We start from the raw sequence: 19849 nt of genomic DNA on the forward strand, positions 1-19849 counted from the left end.
GGTGTCCTAAAGGAGAAAATTTGAATTAGAAGTGTTTACCTCAGTCAGTTCCGAAGCCAAGAACGCAGATGCTGACAGCCGTTCTAAAGCAAGTTCAAAAGGTACAAAAAAAATTGCCTGCTACAGAAACATCAACAGCAAAAAGTTGACGGCCTATGTTCTCTAGTGCGTTGAAAGGCAATTTCTTCTTCTTCCTTAAAGTTTGAGTTAGTCAAAATTAGTTGTACTGTGGAGAGCATTCTGACAGGTTACATCACTGTCTGGTATGGAGGGGCTACTGCACAGGACTGAAAGAAGCTGCAGAAGGTTGTAAATCTAGTCAGCTCCATCGTGGGCACTAACCTACAAAGTATCTAGGATGTCTTCAAGGATCAGTGTCTCGAAAAGGCAGAGTCTATTATTAAGGACCTCCCAACACCCAGGGCATGCCCTTTTCTCACTGTTACCATCAGTAGGAGAAACAGAAGCCTGAAGGCACACACTCAGCGATTCAGGAACAGCTTCTTTCCCTCTGCCATCTGATTCCTGAATGGACATTGACTCTTTGGACACTACCTCACTTTTAAAAAAAAATATACAGTATTTCTGTTTTTGCATGTTTTAAAATCTATTCTATATACATAATTGAATTACTTGTTTGTTTATTTCATATATTATTTTTTCCTCGGCTTGATTATGTATTACATTGAACTGCTGCTGCTAAGTTCATGTCATATAAACTTAAACCTAATTCTGATCAATTCATGATGAGCTGTCAAGAGCTTTGGGTGTTAAAGGGCTTTGCACAAGGCCTCTATGTATGGAGCTGCAATTTTTACGGGCCTCCATATCCAAAAAAAAAGCCCCATAGCAGATGAGGGTGTATGTCAAAGTAGCACAGAGGTGGATCATGATAATTCTCCAAGAATTTTGTGCCTTTTGAACTCACTTTAGAACAGCTGTCAGCATTTGCATCCTTAGCTTTGGAACTGACTGAGGTAAACACTTCTAATTCAAATTTTCTCCTTTAGGACACCACTTAAACCTAGCTCTGACAGCAAGCATTTGTTTATCTACCCTAACATCTCTTTTATTTAACTCAACCTTTAAGCTTGTGGAATACTGACCAATTTTGCAAGCATTAATTCCACGTTTCAAAGTGTTAGGCAGTCTGGGTAAAATCTGGGAGATGTTAAACTGCAGACAAGGAGCAAATAAGATTATCAGTTCAACTAAACCAAAAAAATCCTTACAAGTCTGTAGGAGTTACAAGTAGTGGGCTCCTTAACTCAACTGCAGGTGACCATTCAATATACCAGGCTAGCCAGTTTCAACTTCAGTAGCAGCATTCAGAGCCAGAGATCAAAACTGTCAAATGTAATTCTGCAGCAGTCATCCATGTCTATAACGGCATTGTTTTCTCCACTTTAATTATGTACTAATTAGAGTAAAACATTTTGTAAGCACCAACACATAACTGAAACAAATTTAATTATTGGCATTAATCAAAGAACTAAAGCACAAAGATAAAATGACAAACTGCTTCGCATCCCACTAGTTCATAAATCCCAAGACTATGCATGTGCCTTCAAAACACAAGATCTGAGTACATCTGCCTAATAATTTTTGAAACTATAAATAAAAAAGTCACATGTTGCTCACAGGATTTGTGTGGAGAAAAAGAAACCCACTCCAAGAAATTGTCCTATCCTTTTCCAGTTAAAATAGAAATAACAAATAGTTAACATTTACCGATAATCATATTTAATTAGCAATTTCACAGAACCATACTGAAGCACAGGAACATACTGAAAGATTATTTGAAAAGTTTAAGAAACTTCCTTAAAAATCCTGATGTGGCAGCTTTTCAGCATGTAATGGGACTGCTAATGTGGAAACTTTTGTGCAAATTGCATTTATTGCTGTACATGTATTTTACAATTTAAGCCAGCACCATCTTTTAAAATGTTGCAATAGGATTTAACTACTAGCCATGTCTTCCCTCCTCATCTGTTTCCATCTTCCACAGGTCCACACCCTCCATAATTCTGTGGTCCACTCATCCCTTCCCTCTACAACTCTCTAACCTAACCCTTGGCACTTTCCCAACAGGTTCTTACATTTCCTCCCTCACCTCCGAGCAACCAAAACAGCCCTTCATTTACCTCCTCCAACCTCATCAACTGCACTCAGTGCTCCTGATGTGGTCCTATCTAGAGTGGAAAGACCAAAAGTAGATTAATGGCCAAGCTGAATACTGGGTTGCATGACATTTTAACTCGGTTCCCCATGCCAACCAGTCACCCTCAGCCTTCTCCACTTCCAGGTAAAGCCCAATGCAAGTTAGAACAACACCTCATATTCTGACTAGGTAGTCTACAACTCAATGGTATCGATACTGAATTTTCCAATTTCAGGCAACCCTTACCCCTTGTGTGTGCCCTTTTCTCTCTTCTTCCAATCCACCTCAGGCCTCCCATTCTCATACCTCCTATCAGCCAGTTTCAAAACCATTCTCCTCCCATTTCCACAACCTACTACCCACACATTTCACCCACCTTATCTCCTCCCACCTCTGGTTCCATCTGCCTTTCATCTCTTCTCGAGTGGTTCCCATTACATTCTAGCATGTGTCCACATTCACCACTCTCTAGCCTTTTTATCAACCTTCACCTTCCCCTTCCCCTCTACCACCCCACTAAATTTACCCTTCCCTATCCTCCCCATCTACTACCACCACCCATTGGCCAGTCTCCCAATTATACCCAACTCCTTTTGCCATTATCCCTCAGCCCTCCTCAGTCCACCTGTCATCTACTGCCCCCCTCCTCAACTCTCCCCTTTTCCTCTTTATATGGCCATCTTCTTTCTTCAATCTCAGCACCAAGGAAGAAACTTGAACCAAAATGTCAACAATTCCTTTCCCCCTAATGTTTGACCCACTGTGTTCCTCCAGCAGTTTCATTTTTGCTCCAAATTTTAGCATAGAATCTCGTGTCTGTGAGATTATTAAAATTTTGAGTCTGAAGCATCTTTGAAACAAAAAAGATATTTTTAAGTCACTAACCTTTATTGATTACTCTTCATTCAGTGGTTCAAACTGAGACATAGGTTTTTGAAAGAAGTGACTACATACAGGTGACTATTGATATACAATTCTATAATATATAATGCTGTCTGTTTCAAGAAACTTAACAAGACTCATGGAAAATAACAGCAATTTATCAACTTGGCTACCACATCAAAACAAAATCAAGCTATGAAATTGGTGGAGATGACTCTTTTAATACATAAAGACAAGAGATCCTGCAAATGCTGGAAAGCCACAGCAACACACAAAATGCTAGAGGAACTCAGCAGGTCACACAGCATTTATGGAAACAAATAAGTAGTTGATATTTAGGGCCGATACCCTTCATCAGGTTTTTTTTTTGGGAGGGGGAGGAGAACATGCCAGAATAAAGGAAGGGGAGGGGAAGGAGAACAAGCTAGGTGACAGATGAAGCCAGGTGGGTGGGGGAGGGGAATAAAGCAAGAAGCTAGGAAGTATTAAGTGGAAAAGGCAACAGGCTGAAGGAGGAATCTAATAGGAGAGTGGATCTTGGGAGAAAGGGAAGGAGGAGGGACATCAGGGGGTGGCGATAGGCAGGTGAGAAGAGGTGAAAGGCCAGATTGGGGAAGATGAAGAGGGAAGGGGGGGGGGGGAAATTACCAGAGGTTAAGAGAAATTGATGTTCATGACATCAGGTTTAACAAATGACCACCTGCCTACATATTTTACAATGGTGCATCAATACAAGAACATGTTAATCCTAAACTGTCATCCATTTAAGATTACAGCAATTCAAAGTGAACAAACAAGAAACATACCTGAAACAACGCAAAACCTTATGAACACCTTATATATCATTCAAGGATGCTGTGCCAACCCATCTGGTGTAGTGGCCTCTCAGGTGTGAGAAATTGTAAATCAGTTCAAAAAATCTTGCAGACTGTATTATCGATTATTGCCTTTAAAAAACTGAACTAGTTGGGACATTTGTGTACTCAGAGAGCCAGCTCTCACAACACTAATCTCGAGCATTTGCCTCTCCGTTCCGAGAAGTTTTTAGACTGGCTGTATGAATTACTATGTCCCAATAAAGATGTTTGAACATTCAGAGGTGTCTGCCACTGTAGATATGCAATTCAAAGGAAAAACTGTCAACCCAAAATATTGAAGTAAATGTCATTGTAACCACTGAATTTTCATCTTGAAATCTTGAAAAGTTGTTCCCTTTCATCTCGAAGGGTATAAAAATGTGATGCACGGAGTTCATGAGACTACTGAGAGGGTCTCCAAGAGAATGTCTGTTTCAAACAGATTCAAGATAGTTTAATGTAATTTCCAGTACAGTGTAAAGGAGAACAAAATAAATGTTACTGTGGATCAGATGTAGCACACAAAAAAACAGGAAGATAAACAGCACAATAAACACATAAGATAGCTTATGTTGATATATTGCATGTACATAAGTGACACTGATAGGAAATGATAAAGTAGTGATGGTGGTGGGGGGTGTAGTTTGGTGGGTTAGTGGGTGGAGATGGTGATCAGCCTTACTGCTTAGTGAAAGTAACTGGTGCTCCTGATGTGGATGCTACATAACCTCCTCCCCAATGGGGGTGTGATAAACAGTTCTAGTGAAGGGCGAGTGGAATCATTCATGATGTTACTAGCTTTTCCCCCAGCACTTTTCTGTATACATGTCCTCGACTGTGGGTAGGCTGGTGGCAGTGATGTGTTGGGCAGTTTTGACTACCCACTATTTGCCAGTGTAGCTGCATTACCATGCAGTGATGCAACATGTTAGAATGCCCTCTACTACTCATCTGTACAGGGTCATGAGTATTGATGTGCATAATCCAGATCACTTCAGCCTCCTCTGAAAGCAGAGTGTCCCATGTGGCATGAATAGAGTTTCCTATGTGTGTCACTGCCAGGTGTTCAAAGAGCTTCATGATGATTGACATCAGTCATTTAGTTCTGAAGGTGTAGAGTTCTTTAGTATAGGGATGGTAGTGGCTAATTTGAAGCATGTGGGAACAGCAGCCTTAACGAATGAAGTATTGAAGATGTCTGTGAAGAAGTCAGTGAGTTGGTGTATTCCCTGGGATGCTGTCAGGCCCAGCAGCTTTATGGGGGTTGACTGTGTGCAGAATCCTTCTCAAATCTGCTGCTGTTACAGACAATGGCTGCTCACCTGGAAGAGGTAGTTTTTATGGTTGGCATCTGCTGCTTGCTTTGAAGCATGTACAGTCATTGTTTAGAGCATCAGGGAGGGAGGCATCACTGGTACAGTCAATGCTATTTTCCTTTAAATAGTCAGTAATGCTTTTGATCCCCAACCACATTATTGACCAGGTGCTCCTGATTCTCAACCCCACCCCCCCCACCGCCTCACACGCAAGTGGTCTTCACCCTCTTAATGCACAAGTTGTGGTTTCTCCTGGCTGCTCTGAGAACTGTTCTGTCTCCAGACTTGAAGGCAGCATCCCACGCTTTCTGTAGGGAACACAACTCTGCATTCAACCAGGGCTTCTGGTTGAGCCATTAGATGACCACTCGAGGTACTGACATCCTCTACACACTTACAGATGAGTTATATTCATCAAGGTGTCTTCTCCATTGGGTATCTGCCAGTTAATCCATACAAAACTGCCTTGAAGTGTAGAGGTTGCCTCATTAGCCATACAGTGTTGGTCATCTTGACCAATTTCTCCACTTTTTTTTCCATACCTACAACTTTCATAAACACAACTTCCCCAGTGACTTAGTCACAATCACAACAGAATCGATGGCACTGGACAACAAAGATATTGCTTCCCAAGTACTTGCTGGTGTACCTTATGAATTGTGGGCAGCTAATCATGAAAATCACCATGAAATTTTCCTACCATGCATCTTTAAAAATAAAATCACCTATACATTTTATTTCAATTATAATTCCAAGTCTAATAAAATGTTGCCCACAATGCAAGCTGAAAGGTTTTCTATCTTGACCAGGCATGCCTAGTCATGCTTAGAAGGGAGGATGCTGCTTTGCAGGACAGGTTTTAGAAGGCTATAGAAGCATTACGAACTCATTGTTCTATGCATTGCTACTTAATGTACAGTATATCAGTTGTGATCATGTTAATGTGCATGATCTACGTGCATAGAATACTGTGTACTTATTATAATAAAGTAATTGCATTTTCAGGAGCATTTGTGATGCCAATGTTGCAACAGCCACAATACTTTTTATTATATTTGTGGCGAGTGTCCACTTAAATCTCAAAGACGTAGTATGATACCCCTTATTAAGAAAGCCTATGAGCTCCACTTTGGATGGAAAATTAGTGACAAAGGCAAAGCCTGGGCTCCTCACATTTGTTGCGCAACATGCACTGTCGATCTTAGAGCTTGGCTCAGAGGTACTTGGAAGTCAATGCCGTTTGCTGTCCTGATGATATGGTAAGAGCAGAAAGATGTGTTAGACTGCTACTTCCGTCTGTTCAGTGTATACTTTTTCCTGCTAAAAACAAGAAATCCATTGAATACCTCAATCCCCCTTCAGCCATGAGACTTGTGCCGCATGACGATAGTCTTCTAGTACCAAAGCCACCGGAGACATGGAGTCTAGAGGCGGCGACAAAGATGCCATGATGCAGGAGCCATGGATGAAAAATGACAGCAATACTGATACAGATTTTGAACCCATTATGTCAAAATGAGCCTCAACTGCAAGGATGGAATCTGCTGGCACCAGGCACAACAATTTCCATGAAGGATTTTAATATTTGAGGTAATTGTTTCCCAGAATAACTGATGCCAAGATTAAGGAAGGCAATTTTGTTGGTCCACAAATCAAACAGGTCATCAACAACAGGCAATTTTAAGAACTTCCAATGGTACAGGAGAGAGGAAAAAAAAATCACATGAAAGGCATTCAAGGATATTGTTGAAATTTTTTCGTGGCAACTCCATAACACCAAACTACTTGCAGATGGTTAACATGCTTCAAGCATACAAAATCATGAAGTGCAACATGTCTCAAAGATTCATTTTCTGCATTCCCAGTTAGATCTCTTCCCTGCAAATCTTAATGTTATCAGTGACAAGCATGAAGAATGGTTTCACCAGGGCATTCAGGTCATGGAGAAACTGTTTCAAGGCAACTGGAATCCATCAATGCTGACTGATTATTGTTGGACACTTAAGCAAGAAACCTCAGACAATGAGTACAAACAAAAATCATCAACAAAACATTTTAAACTTAGTTGAACAATTGCAATATGTCAGCAGCATTATGCAATTAAATGCATTCTATTCAATAAAAGAATATTTCTTGTTTCTCCAAATTCCTACATGATACAAGTAGTATGAATTAATACTTATGTTTAGCTTCAAGTGATCTATCAAACAAAAAAAAGTTCTGAGGGATCAATACTTCTTTAAATAATGCTGTTCAGTGTGGTTTAGTACATCATCCTTGATGTTATCAATGTGTCAGGATGTCAGTATATGTTCGAACACACAGTGTACAGAATTCTTACGATGGCAAGTCCATGTACAAAGACATTTTTGAGATGGGTGAATCAAATTAGTAACAGATTACATGACTTTGCAGTAAAAATGACTTGTATGTTTAAGTCATAAGGAAATATGCTTAAGACAAAGTAAAAAAATCGTAACAATGGTATTAGTGACAAAACAGTTTCAACAAGAATGTCAACAAATTTAAGTCGTGATATATACCATGCTATTTAATAATGTTAAAAGTGAATCCAATGCACATCTTCACAAGATCACAAAATTCAATGACAATGACTACAATTCCTGACTTCAATGTGAGCTTCTTCAAACCCATATTAGGTTACAAAATTATCCAGCTATTAGAGTACATCAGGTTTAAGGGTTCCATTTTACGCATTGACCAGTCCAATGGAAATGTGAATTATCCACCCAATTGAATTAAACAGTTCCAAGTCATCAGAAGCATACTCAGAATTACAGACAGAAACATACTTCATAGAACAACAAGCATCAGGTACCCATAGATATTACACTTAGTTACTAGCACCTGGTTCACAGACTTCAGTATTTTGACGATTCCAGTACAAGTGGCCCCCGTTTTCCGAACGTTCACTTGATGACAGTTCGCTGTTACGAAAGAACTACCTTAATACCTGTCTTCACTAACCAAAGAGGATTTTTGCTTTCACGAAAAAAGACGCTCGCTTTATACGTGTTTACCCCGAGAAAGACTTCCATGACCATGAAGCCTTGTGCGGGCAGTTATGTGTGCATGCATGTACGTGCCAATTTTTTTCTCTCATCGACTTTGGCTCACTGTCTTCCCGATTTTGATAAGTGAAACTACACCGTACATACAACTACACTGTATATACAATATTTCTACTTTATATAGGCTGTATATTTATCATATCATTCCTGCTTTTACTATATGTTCATGGTATTTTAAGTTTCATGTGTTATTTGGTAAGCTATTTTTTGGGTTTGGGAACGTTCAAAAATTTTTCCAATATAAATTAATAATTGCTTCTTTGCTTTATGACATTTCGGCTTATAAATGGTTTCACAGGAACGCTCTATCTCCGGATATAGCAGGGGAAACCTGTACTTGTCCAGATGCTTTAATTTTTGTGACAGTAGCTACCTCCACCACTTTCTCAGACATTGCAACTACCCACTGGGTGAAATAAAATCCTCAGATACCAAGATAGTTCTATATTACAAATTGGATCAATCATCAATTGCATTCTTCCCAATATCATAGGAACACAATACTCCAGCTGTTACTTACATATGTGGAGCAGTAAAGCCACCTACAATAGACTATTGTTTATTGACTATAGGAGGAGGAAACTACAGGTCCATGAGCCAGTCCTCATTAGGGATTGGAGGAAGAGAGGGTCAGTAACTTTAAATTCCTTGATGTCATCATTTCAGAGGATCTGTGCTCAGTCCAGCATGCAAGTGCTATCACAAAGTAGGCACGGCAGTACTCTAGTTTCTTAGAAGTTTGCGCAGATTCTACACATCATCTAAAACTTCGACGAACTTCTATAGATGCATAGTGGAGAGTATCCTGACTGATTGTATCATGGCTTGGTATGGGAATGTCAATCCCCAAGAGTGGAAAAACTGATAAAAGGTATTTAATACAGTTCAGTCTATCACAGGAAAAGTACTCCCCACCATTAAGCGCATCTACAAGGACTGCTGACACAAGAAAGCAGCATTCATCAAGGATCCCACTATCTACGCCATGCCTTCTTCTCACTGCTGCCATCAGAAAGGAGGTAATAACTGTTCCTGCACCATCAGATTTAAAAACAGTTATTACCCTTCAACATCAGGCTCCTGAACCAGTGCATATAACTTTACTCACCTAAACACTGAATTGATTCCACAACCCATGGGCTCACTTTCAAGGACTTGTTCTCAATATTATTTATTTTTAATTATTTGTGTTTCTTTTTTGTATTTACACAATTTGTCTTTTGCTTATTACTGTTTGTCAGTCTTTGTTGTTTAACATTGATTCTAATATATTAGTTCTGCAACAAATGGCCACAAGAAAGTGAACCTCAGCAGTATATGGTGACATATACTTAACATAGTAAATTTACTTCAAACTTTGAACATTGACTTGGTCCACCTTCAATACCATAATTCCAAGCAAATTTACTATCAAACTCCAAAACCTGGGAATCATCACCTGCAAGTGAATGTGCTGGGATTACTCTCAACACTAGCATCCCACAAGGTTGCATCCTCAATCCCTACTCTACTCCCTATAAAACACATAACTGCTTAGCCAGATTCTGTTCTAGTTCTATCTACAAGTTTGTGGATGATACCACTGTAGTGGACTGTATCTCAAAGAGGAGTTGAAGTACAGGAAGGAAATAGAGCTTTGTAAAATGGTGTCATGACAACATCCTTTCCCTTAATATCAGAACAAAAGAGCTGATCAATTGACTTCAGGAAAGGGGTGGTGCACATACTCCTGTCTACCTCAATGGTGTTGCAATTGACAGGATTGAGGGCTTCAAGTTCCTATGGCCTATCCTGGTCCAACCGTGTGTTCACCACAGCCATGGAAATTCACCAATGCCTCAAATTACATGGAAAACTAAAGAAATTTGGCAAGACTCCATCAACGCTTACCAACATTTATTGATGCACTATAGAAAGGATGCATCTTGGCAACTATTGTGTCTGTGACCTCAAGAAACTGCAGAGCATTGTGGACACAGCTCTTAGCACTTAATGAAACTAGCTTCCTCTGCCTGGACTCTGTCTGTCTCAGTAAAGAAGCCAGCATAATCAATGGCCCCACCCATCCCAGATATTCTCTCTTCTATCAAGCAGAAGCTATAAAAGTTTGAATGCACATTACACCAGGACAGTCTCTGCCCACAGTTACAAGATTAAGAGATCAGTGGAATGATAAAATGGACTCAACTTCATTATCTAACACCATATTGTCTACCTGTACTGTACTTCATCTGTTGCTGTTACCTTTATTCTGAATTCTGTATGTTTACCTTGTTCTACCTCAGTGCACTGTGTAATGAAATGATCTGCATGAAGTGTGTAAGACAAGCTGCTTACCTAGCACATAGTAATAATAAACCAATTCCAATAACAAGATTTTAAAGATAATTCATGATCACCATGTTCATAATCTTCACATTGGTTAATCAAGGATAGAATTCTGTGTGCCTTCTTCACCACTTTATCTACTTGGAGTTTTAGGGGACTATAGACTTGGGCACCAAGATCCCTCTGCTTTTCAGTATTTCCTAGTGTTCTACCATCCATTATATATGCCCTACAAAAATAATACTTACACCTATCACAATTCCAGCTAACATTGCTCCATCTAATCTACCAACTGATCAATCTCATTTTGTAATCTGAAGTCATCCTCTTTACTATCAACACCAATTTGTATGTCTCTTGCAAAATCATACCTCCTACATTTTCCCAAAATCAGTCCACCTGAATGTGGAATACAGTGCCTGAGAAAGTGGTAAAGGTAGGTACTCCCACAGCAATTAAAGTATCTGGATGAGCATTGATTGTTAAAGCATTGAAGGCCATGGGCCAGATGCTGATAAATTAACTTGGTAAAGATGGGTAGTTTATGCAGACCAGCTGACTGGAGCAGTTATTTGACCTCTCGCTTCCATGCTTTGAGGTTCCCAATTGCTCCAAAAAGGCATCTATTGTACTGGTGCACAATAAGAGCAGGGTGACCTGCATCAATGACTACCCTTCCAGTAGCACGTATAGCAACTGTAATAGAGTGCTTTGAGAGGCTGGTTATGGACTAAATTAACTGTCATCTCAGTGATGTGGATCCAGTTCAATTTGCCTTCCACAGGAACTCACATCAAGCTGCTGGTCATCAAATATAGTTCAAGGTTCAATACAATTACCCATCCATGCTCAAACGTTAAGACTGGAGCCCACGTACATTCCTCTGCGACAAGGTGCACAATTTCTTGATTAGCAGATCTCAATAAGGATGACTAACATCTCCTCCTCGCTACCCCTCAACACAAGTGCACCTCAAGACTGCTCCCTGCTCTACTCTCTACACACACAACTGTGTAGCTAAGCACAGCTCTAATGCCATCCTCATACTTGCTGATGACATGAATATTGTTGGACAACTCACAAGTAACAATGACTCAGCATACAGGAGTGACCTAGGACATTTGGTTGAGTGGTGCCACAACAACAATCTGTCATTCAACATCAGCACAACAAAACTTATTGATGTCATGAAGAGGAAGGAAGGTGAACGTATGCCTGTCTACACTGAAAAATTGTTATGGAAGAGTGTCAGAGCTTTAAATGTCAACATATAAACCATAGGACATTACAGCATAGAAACAGGCCTTTTGGCCCTTCTTGGCTGTGCCGAACCATTTTTCTGCCTAGTCTCCCTGACCTGCACCTGGCCCATATCCCATAGAACATTACAGCACAGAAACTCAGAATATCTGATGACTTGTTCTGGACCTAGCAGAAGGAAAATGCACTAGCAACTATACTTCATTAGGAGTTTGAAGAAATGTGGTATGTCAACAAAAACACTTAAAAACATCTATAGATGTACCATGAAGTGCATTCTAATCGGCTTCATCACCATCTGGTATGGGGTGGGGGCTACTGCACAGGACTGAAAGAAGCTGCAGAGGGTTGCAAATTTAGTCAGCTCCATCTTGGGTACTTGCCTACAAAATACCCAGGACATTTTCAAGGAGCGATGTCTCAGAAAGGCAGCTTCCATTATTAAGTACCCCCAGAACACAGGACATTTCCTTTTCTCATTGTTACCATCAGGTAGGAGGTACAGAAGCCTGAAGGTACACATTCAGCAATTCAGGAACAGCTTCTTCCCTTCTGCCATCTGATTCCTAAATGGACACTGAACCCATGAACACTACCTCACTTTTTTAATGTATATTTCTGTTTTTGCATGATTTTTTATCTATTCTCCATATATACACTGTATTTGATTTACTTATTTATCTTCCTCTGTATTGCATTGAACTGCTGCTGCTAAGTTAACAAATTTCACAGCACAAGCTGGTGATAAAAAACCCGATTCTGTTTCTGATAGTGGAATTTAACTAGCGGGTGAGGGTTGTATGTCACCAAGATTGGCTAGGTTTTACCAGCAAATATGGCTAGCAGAGGCCTGACACACATCTTTCAGGTTAGGTCATAACCAGTGGTAAACTACTGATTCACACCCATTTACTTACAGCATATTCATAAGAGCGACAACAGTACTGTCCCTTGAGCTAAATTTTTTCTTCAGCAAGACAACACTGTCTGAATAGATGTGTCAGCTTAAACCTCACATGCTAAACTACTGCAGACTACCAAAATCAAGAGATATAGACCACAATATGGAACATCTCAGTCCTGCATATCCCTCACTATCATTACGATTGAACTGAAGTTGATCTCAAAGGAGGATAATGAGCTCAGAAGAGCATGTTTGAAGCAGCATGCCTGATTAAGTTTCAGTACACTAGTATGCTAAATAATACAGTATGCTAAATGATCTCACAAGCAAGGGAGTGCCACTTAGAGATGTGTATGTATAAGCCAATACTCAAATTTAGAATAATGGAAGCAATATCACAGAAGTAGACAAAATTCTTGTCAGGCTTGACAGTTTTGATAGTTAAATTCAAAGATGAGTGTAGTTTAAAACGTGAAGCCTCAAAATTTGAAGGTAGATCGCTCGGGACTGAGATATGAAAAGATTTCTTTAAAGTTTCTAGTGACTCTTTGGAATTCTATGCCCAAAAGCCAAGAACCAGTTTGTGAATATACTCAAGCAGAAAAAGGGAGACTATTCATTAAGGGAATCACGAAATGACATGATTTGTGCAGAAAAGGAGGTAGAAGACCAGCTATAATGGTATAAACCTGTTTCTATTTCTTACATTCATTCACATTCCCAGTGGCCATGGTAGTGTAGTGATTAGCATGATGCCATTTATTATAACTCAGTGTGTCTGAGTTCAAAATTCAATTCTGCCATCATCTGCAAGGAGTCTGTATGTTCTCCCTGTGGAATGCATGGGTTTTTCCAGCTGTTCTAGTTTCCTCCCACAGTCCAAAGACACAACAGATAGGTTAACTGGTTATTGTAAATTGTCCCATGATTAGGTTAGGGTTAAATCAGGGTTATTGGTGTTTGCTGGAGCAGAGAGGCTCAAAGGGTCCTACTCTGCATTGTATTGCTAAACAAACAATTCCAAGATTAAACAATTTGCAATCACTTTCAGCCAGAAATGCTGAATGGATAATTCATCTTGGCTTCCTCTGCAACCCACAGAAGTCATTCTTCTGCCAACTCAACTCAATCCATGTAATATAAAAGAAAATGGCTGAAAACATGGATACAGCAAAGGGCATTAAAGGCACAGACAAATCTTGATCTGTAGCACTAAGCATTTGTACTGCAATCAAACTGACCTGGTATAAAAGCAAGGGTAACAGTAGGCAATCCATGAGGAAAACTGCCCACGTACAACTGACTGTCTAAAAGCCGGACAGATCCAGTCAAACAACACTCAAAAAATCTGTTCCTAACATTCCTATCAAGAGGAACTCCAATAACTTACTTACAGAATCCAACTATGGATTTCATAAGGACCAAAATAGATTAAAAAAAACCAAAATTCAGAGCCAATAATCAGTGCCCTTGTATCAAAGCAAGATCTGACCACATAATAAGTGGTCAATAATCAAAGGGCATCAAGGAGAAAATATTCCAATGATCAGAGTGACATATTGCACTAAGGAAGATGGTTGTATCTGCTGGCTGTGATTCTCTAGAAGTAAGTTGCCAAAAGATATCTAGCCTTTGAGCTGCTTCTGTAGCTGCAGTCTGTAAATAACCGGTTCAATTGCGCTCTAGGCAAGAAGAACCCCAAAATATTGATGCTCCAGCTCCAGAAGCAGCTCCTCAGGACAATGCCCTTGGTTCAAATATCATTCACTGTTCCATAAATGATCTTGCTTTGCTCAAATGATCAGAAGTTGGTCACTTACAGTTGCAAAATTATTCAATTCCTCAGCAAGTGAAGCTTTCCATATCTGTAAGCAGCAAGACCAAGGTAAAACTGGGGCAGGGCTGATTATTTTGCACCCAAGCGCTGCCAATGCACACTTGGTATTCAATAAAATTATCATTACCTGTCCCAGATCTTCAGTCTTTGGTATTGCCACAAATCAACAAATGAACTGAACCAGGTAGTCACAAACTGTGGTTATAAGAAAAGGTTAGATATCCTGTGGTGACTAACTCACTTCCTGACACACCAAAGCCTTTCAAAGTCTGCAACACCCAAGTCAGAGTAAAAGCATGATAGAATATTTTCGACTAGTTTGGATAACTGCAGATCCAACACCACTCAAGCACGTCAACTCAGTCCAAGCAGCTGAATATCTTCCATCAACAAACCTGCTTGCTTATCACCAAATAGCCTAAGACACCGATTTCTGTAATTTGTGCAATTACAGAGTACACTGCATTTACTCACTTTGGTGATACCTACATCACAACCCAAACTTGTAAACATCTGCTACCAAGGACAAGTCTCCAAGGTCCTTGTCCTCGAGGAGGACAAGGATAACCCTCCATATCACACACAATTCCTACACAAATTGCCATTCCTTGACTTCTGTATCCAAATTCTGAAATACTTCACCCTATATATTAAAGTTGCATTTATTCAGAAAAATGGCAAATATTCTATCATACATCCAGCAATAGACATATATTAGGGGATAAGTCAGTTTTGACCTGTACTGATCCAGCTGTGGCCTGAATGTTACTAGTGGGAAATTACATGATGCTGATGCAGTGTTGAGTATATTCATTGCATAGCATTTAACTGCTCAATCCTAATGTATTTTTTTAAAAATCATCCTGTATGTAGGCAATGATTTCCACGTCTCTCGAGCTGCAGTAAAGGGATAGTCGATGACGAAACAGGTGAAACACCAATCTGACAATAGTAGTGAGATCATTTAGTTTTGTCTTTTGCCATTCAGCACTCGTGGACCTGTGCTGAATTTCACTTTAATGTTACATTACCTTTAAGTACACTTGAGGCAGCTTGCAGCATGGCCTTTCTCATTGAAGCCAGGGGATTGTACTTTGGTCTGTGTACAGGAGCAATGATTCATCAGCTTGTTCCTACAATTAGCAATGTGCTAGACCACATGGTATCTAATTTGTGATACTTTACAATTGCTGCAGATAATCCACGGCAATTGGAGTTGCATTTGCCTCATCTGCTCAGTCTGACCACACAATAATATCATCAGTACAAAGAGTACCAAACCTCATTCCTGCCATTGCTGTATTTTACATATAGAATGACAAGGTACAATGCCTGGCAAGTTTATCCAGAATGTTGCTGTTAAGATCGTGAGTTGATGACAGGCAATATTGGGCTGAGGTTTTGGAACTTCCAATTGTTCTTTCAAGTGCTATTCAGTGTGCAGGAGCAATGGAGGATGTTAGATTTGAATTGGCATAACTACCACAACAGTTATTGTGTCTGGAATTAATTCTGAAGACACTCAAGGCTCCAGCACTCACCTATACTGTACTTCCCTGCATGAGGGGTATAGCCTACTGGTGAAACAAGACATTGGGGGAGCTTACACGAGCAAATCTTCACATGTTGCTTGTCACATGTGATTCGCTGAATATAATTCTGTCAATGCTGCTTTACTAAACTGTGAGACAACTTTAACCCACAGATCTCTAAAGAGAATAAGGCTGAAAGCAGCTTATCAGCGTTCTGAATTTGGTGCCACAAAAGATGCACAACAAATCTACAGTACCAAATAGCTTACCCAAGGCTAATAGGAACAGCTAATCAGATAAAAGGCATCAGTGGGCAATGGTAAACAATACTACAATAAAAATTAGAACTTTCAGGGATAACAAAGGAACATTGGAAAAACACTGAGGATACTATCTCATGTCATGAGTACTGAGGAATACACAATAAAAATCATTAACACACGACTTTAAAAACAAATTTAAACATTTCACGAATTCTACTGGCATTCATGTGAACAGGAGGACTGGAGAAATGCACTTCTCAAGCTGTAAATTTTCAATGATTCCATCCTACACAGTTTGAGTTTATTACATGTTTCTGTTGAAAAAAAATGGTGTAACTTAAGGCAATGAACAGATTCCCAAATCATCTCCTTTCCCAAAACAACCAAATCAAAAAGACTTTATTTAATACAGTGCCACCCAACACAGGTTAAGAAAAAATTACCCAGTTATCAGTTCAAAAACTTGATTGCTTACAAGCGCTTGATGTTATGAGTATTTCTCACTTCACTGCCAAAGAAATATATTTGACTAATGAAAGGAACAAAATTCACTCCATTATTCCAGGAAAGAGCATGGCTTGAATTTTTTAAGACCAAAAAAAAACACAATGATGTGGAAAGAATGGTTTTGTCTCAGATCAGACAACAGGTTGGATCACTGGCAGTGTCTTATACCTCAAGCACAGTAAAACTATCAGAAAGCCAATAGAACACAAAAAGTTGCATGGACCAGTGACAGGAGCCATAAAATGATGAAAAAAAGCTGGTGTGGGTAAGATGGGCAGGATTATGACAGTAGTATAGGGAGGTCTAGCTATTAGCTAAGAGGTGCAGGGAAATGGCTGCTCGGGATAGAAAAGTAGCAGAGGCAGTAGAAAGCAAAGGATGCGCAGAGGGATTGGAGCACGGCTGTGGGAGGAGTGGGTGCAAGATGACCAGGAATGCAGCCGCCTGGGTGGACGCAGAGGGTCCAGAGTGCGAAGGTCCGCATGAGGGTAATAGTGATGGGTTTCAAGGGGCAGAAGTTTGCTGAGGGGAACAGGGAAGGTCAGAATTCTGGCTGTACTTAGGACAGACGAATGAAAGGCAAGAAGCAAAGGGAAAAAAGGAGCTGGAAGTTAAGGCTGGCAAGAGATGGGCAGAATGCCAAACACGTGGAAGGGAAAATGGGGGGGGGGGGAAGATAGGAAGAGCAAAACATTGGATATGGGGTAGGTTGGGGAAAGTAGCAGGAAATCCAGGGTGGAGAAAAGAGAAAATTGGGCAAGAGGAAGACGAAAGCAAAGGTGCTCAGAAAGGATCTGGAAAGTAGAATTCCGGGTCTCGGAGAGTGTTGGGTGGAAGAAGAAATCCAGAATGCAAGAAGAAAGCACAGTTGCAATGCGATGAGGCAAGGGGACGAGGAAGTGGGTCGCTGTGCAGAGGGGTTCAAAGAGGGAACGAGCACACCAGGAGCGCGCACTCGGCACTCGGCCCTCGATTCTCAGACAGCAAAGCCCATCCTGCTACGGGTCGGTGGAGTCAGACCTACGCAGTTTCCGTGCCCGGCCACCGAGTCTCGGCCGTGCAATCGGTTGCAGTCGGCTAGCTACTGGTGAAGCGCTTCCCCCCTCACCTGCGACCGCTGCCTCTCACCGGCGCGGCACGCAAAAAGCGCCACAAGTGGCAACGTCGCAATACCAGAACACCGCCGACACCCGTCCCTCCGCAGCGCAGCTACAGCCCTTCAGTGCTGCTCTGTTGATTTGCCGAGGCCTGGCTTACCTGCCCTGGGCCCGTCCAGACAGTCACTGCGACACGGCAACCAGCCACGGGATAGCCGCCATATTTGTTTGTGACTTTTCGGTCAGGCCCCGCCCCGCCCCCGGGGATGATTGACAGTCGCTGGGAACCCGGAGTGGACCGAAAGTTCACCAAACTTCCCTGTGGCTACGACCACTCCGCTTAAATAACGCTCAATATAACATCCGTGCAAGGGAGGAGAGTCATGTCTGCATGTTCAGTAGTATTAAGCAGTCTGCTCGTTTAGCACCGAATCCTATTTAATAAAATCGTTAAAGAATTATTTTCACAACTGGCTCACCACCTCCTCCTCGAGTGTCAATGAGAGTTAACAGTAAATACTGGCAACACACACAGAATGTTGGGGGAGCTCTGCAGGCCGGGCAGCGTCTATAGAAAAGAGTAGTCGACGTTTCAGGCTGAGACCCTGAAACCAGGACGGGTCTCAACGGGAAACGTCGACTGTTAACTCTTTTCCACAGATGCTGCCTGGCTTGCTGAGTTCCTCCAGCATTTTGTGTGTGTTGCTAGGATTTCCAGCATTTGCAGACTTATTCTTGTTTTTAATAAATGCTGGCCTTGAGGAAAGAATATCTGCTATGAGAGGAAGAAAAAGTAAAGATAGCATTCTTAAGTTGGAATGTTGTTATTAGCACATATGAGATGTTTGAAAGGTAAAGTGATTATTCCCCTCTGTAGATATTTATTGAGATACAGCACAGAGTAGGCCCTTCCAGCTCTCCAAGCTGCGCTGCCCGGCAATCCTCAATTTAACCCGAGTCTAGTCAGGGGACAATTTACAATGACCAATTCACCTACTCACCAGTGGGTATTTAGACAGTGGGAGGAAACTGGAGCAGCCGCAAGAAATCCGTGCAGTCATGGGGAGAAAATACAAACCCCTTTCGGACAACGGCCGGAACTGAACCTGGGTTGCTGGTACTGTAAAGCGTTGTGCTAACCACTTTGCTACTCTGCCTGACTGGCTGAGTTACTGCAGCATTATGGATTTTGAGCATCTGCAGAATCAGAATCTTGTGTGTTTATATTATATGTTCCAATGTCCACGGTATAAATAACAACACAGAGACGTTATGCAGCTGAACAATTCCCATCATGGCAGCAGCCAGTTCTGGGCCTTCACAAAAGCAAATGGAACAGAGAGTTCCCAGATTTATCCCCTTGGCCCTGGAGGTCAAGCTGACACTAAACTATTTCCCAATGTTTATTGGGTTAGTGTTTATTACGTTCATTTTGCTTGGTGGTGACGAGGATGGCTCAGTATTGCTTGGTCAATGTGATTTTAACTGAATTGCCCTCTTTTGGTTCACGCAATGCTCTCCTCTGCAACTATTTTTGTTGATACATTGAGGTACGCTGTAAAATAAAATTAAACCAATTTCAAAAATGCCATGTAACTCCACAGTAAGGGGTGTGAAGAGGGTAGATTATCATATACATACTAGAGTTCAGAAGAATTAGGGCATATTTCACTGAAACATGTAACATTCTATTGCAACTTGACAAGCTGTGTGTTGAAAAGCTGATGAGTCTAGAACCTGGAGCATGGTTTTAGGTTAAGGAACCAGCTGTACAGCCAAACTGTTAGTAAGGATGAATACAAAAGAATTGATG

General features: G+C 40.9%; 1 protein-coding gene across 2 annotated transcripts in view; it reads right to left on the reverse strand.

Moving 5' to 3' along the window:
* dennd4c (DENN/MADD domain containing 4C) overlaps positions 1 to 18308 on the reverse strand; it is a 174785-nt gene extending 156477 nt beyond the window's left edge. For both annotated transcript variants that reach the window (XM_059970022.1, XM_059970020.1), the window contains exon 1: positions 18197 to 18308. The gene's annotated coding sequence lies outside the window, so the exon portion shown is untranslated. The remainder of the gene's footprint in view (positions 1 to 18196) is intronic.
* Between the last annotated feature and the right edge of the window lie 1541 nt (positions 18309 to 19849).

Source organism: Hypanus sabinus, chromosome 5 (assembly GCF_030144855.1).
Source record: "Hypanus sabinus isolate sHypSab1 chromosome 5, sHypSab1.hap1, whole genome shotgun sequence".
Taxonomy (NCBI): domain Eukaryota; kingdom Metazoa; phylum Chordata; class Chondrichthyes; order Myliobatiformes; family Dasyatidae; genus Hypanus; species Hypanus sabinus.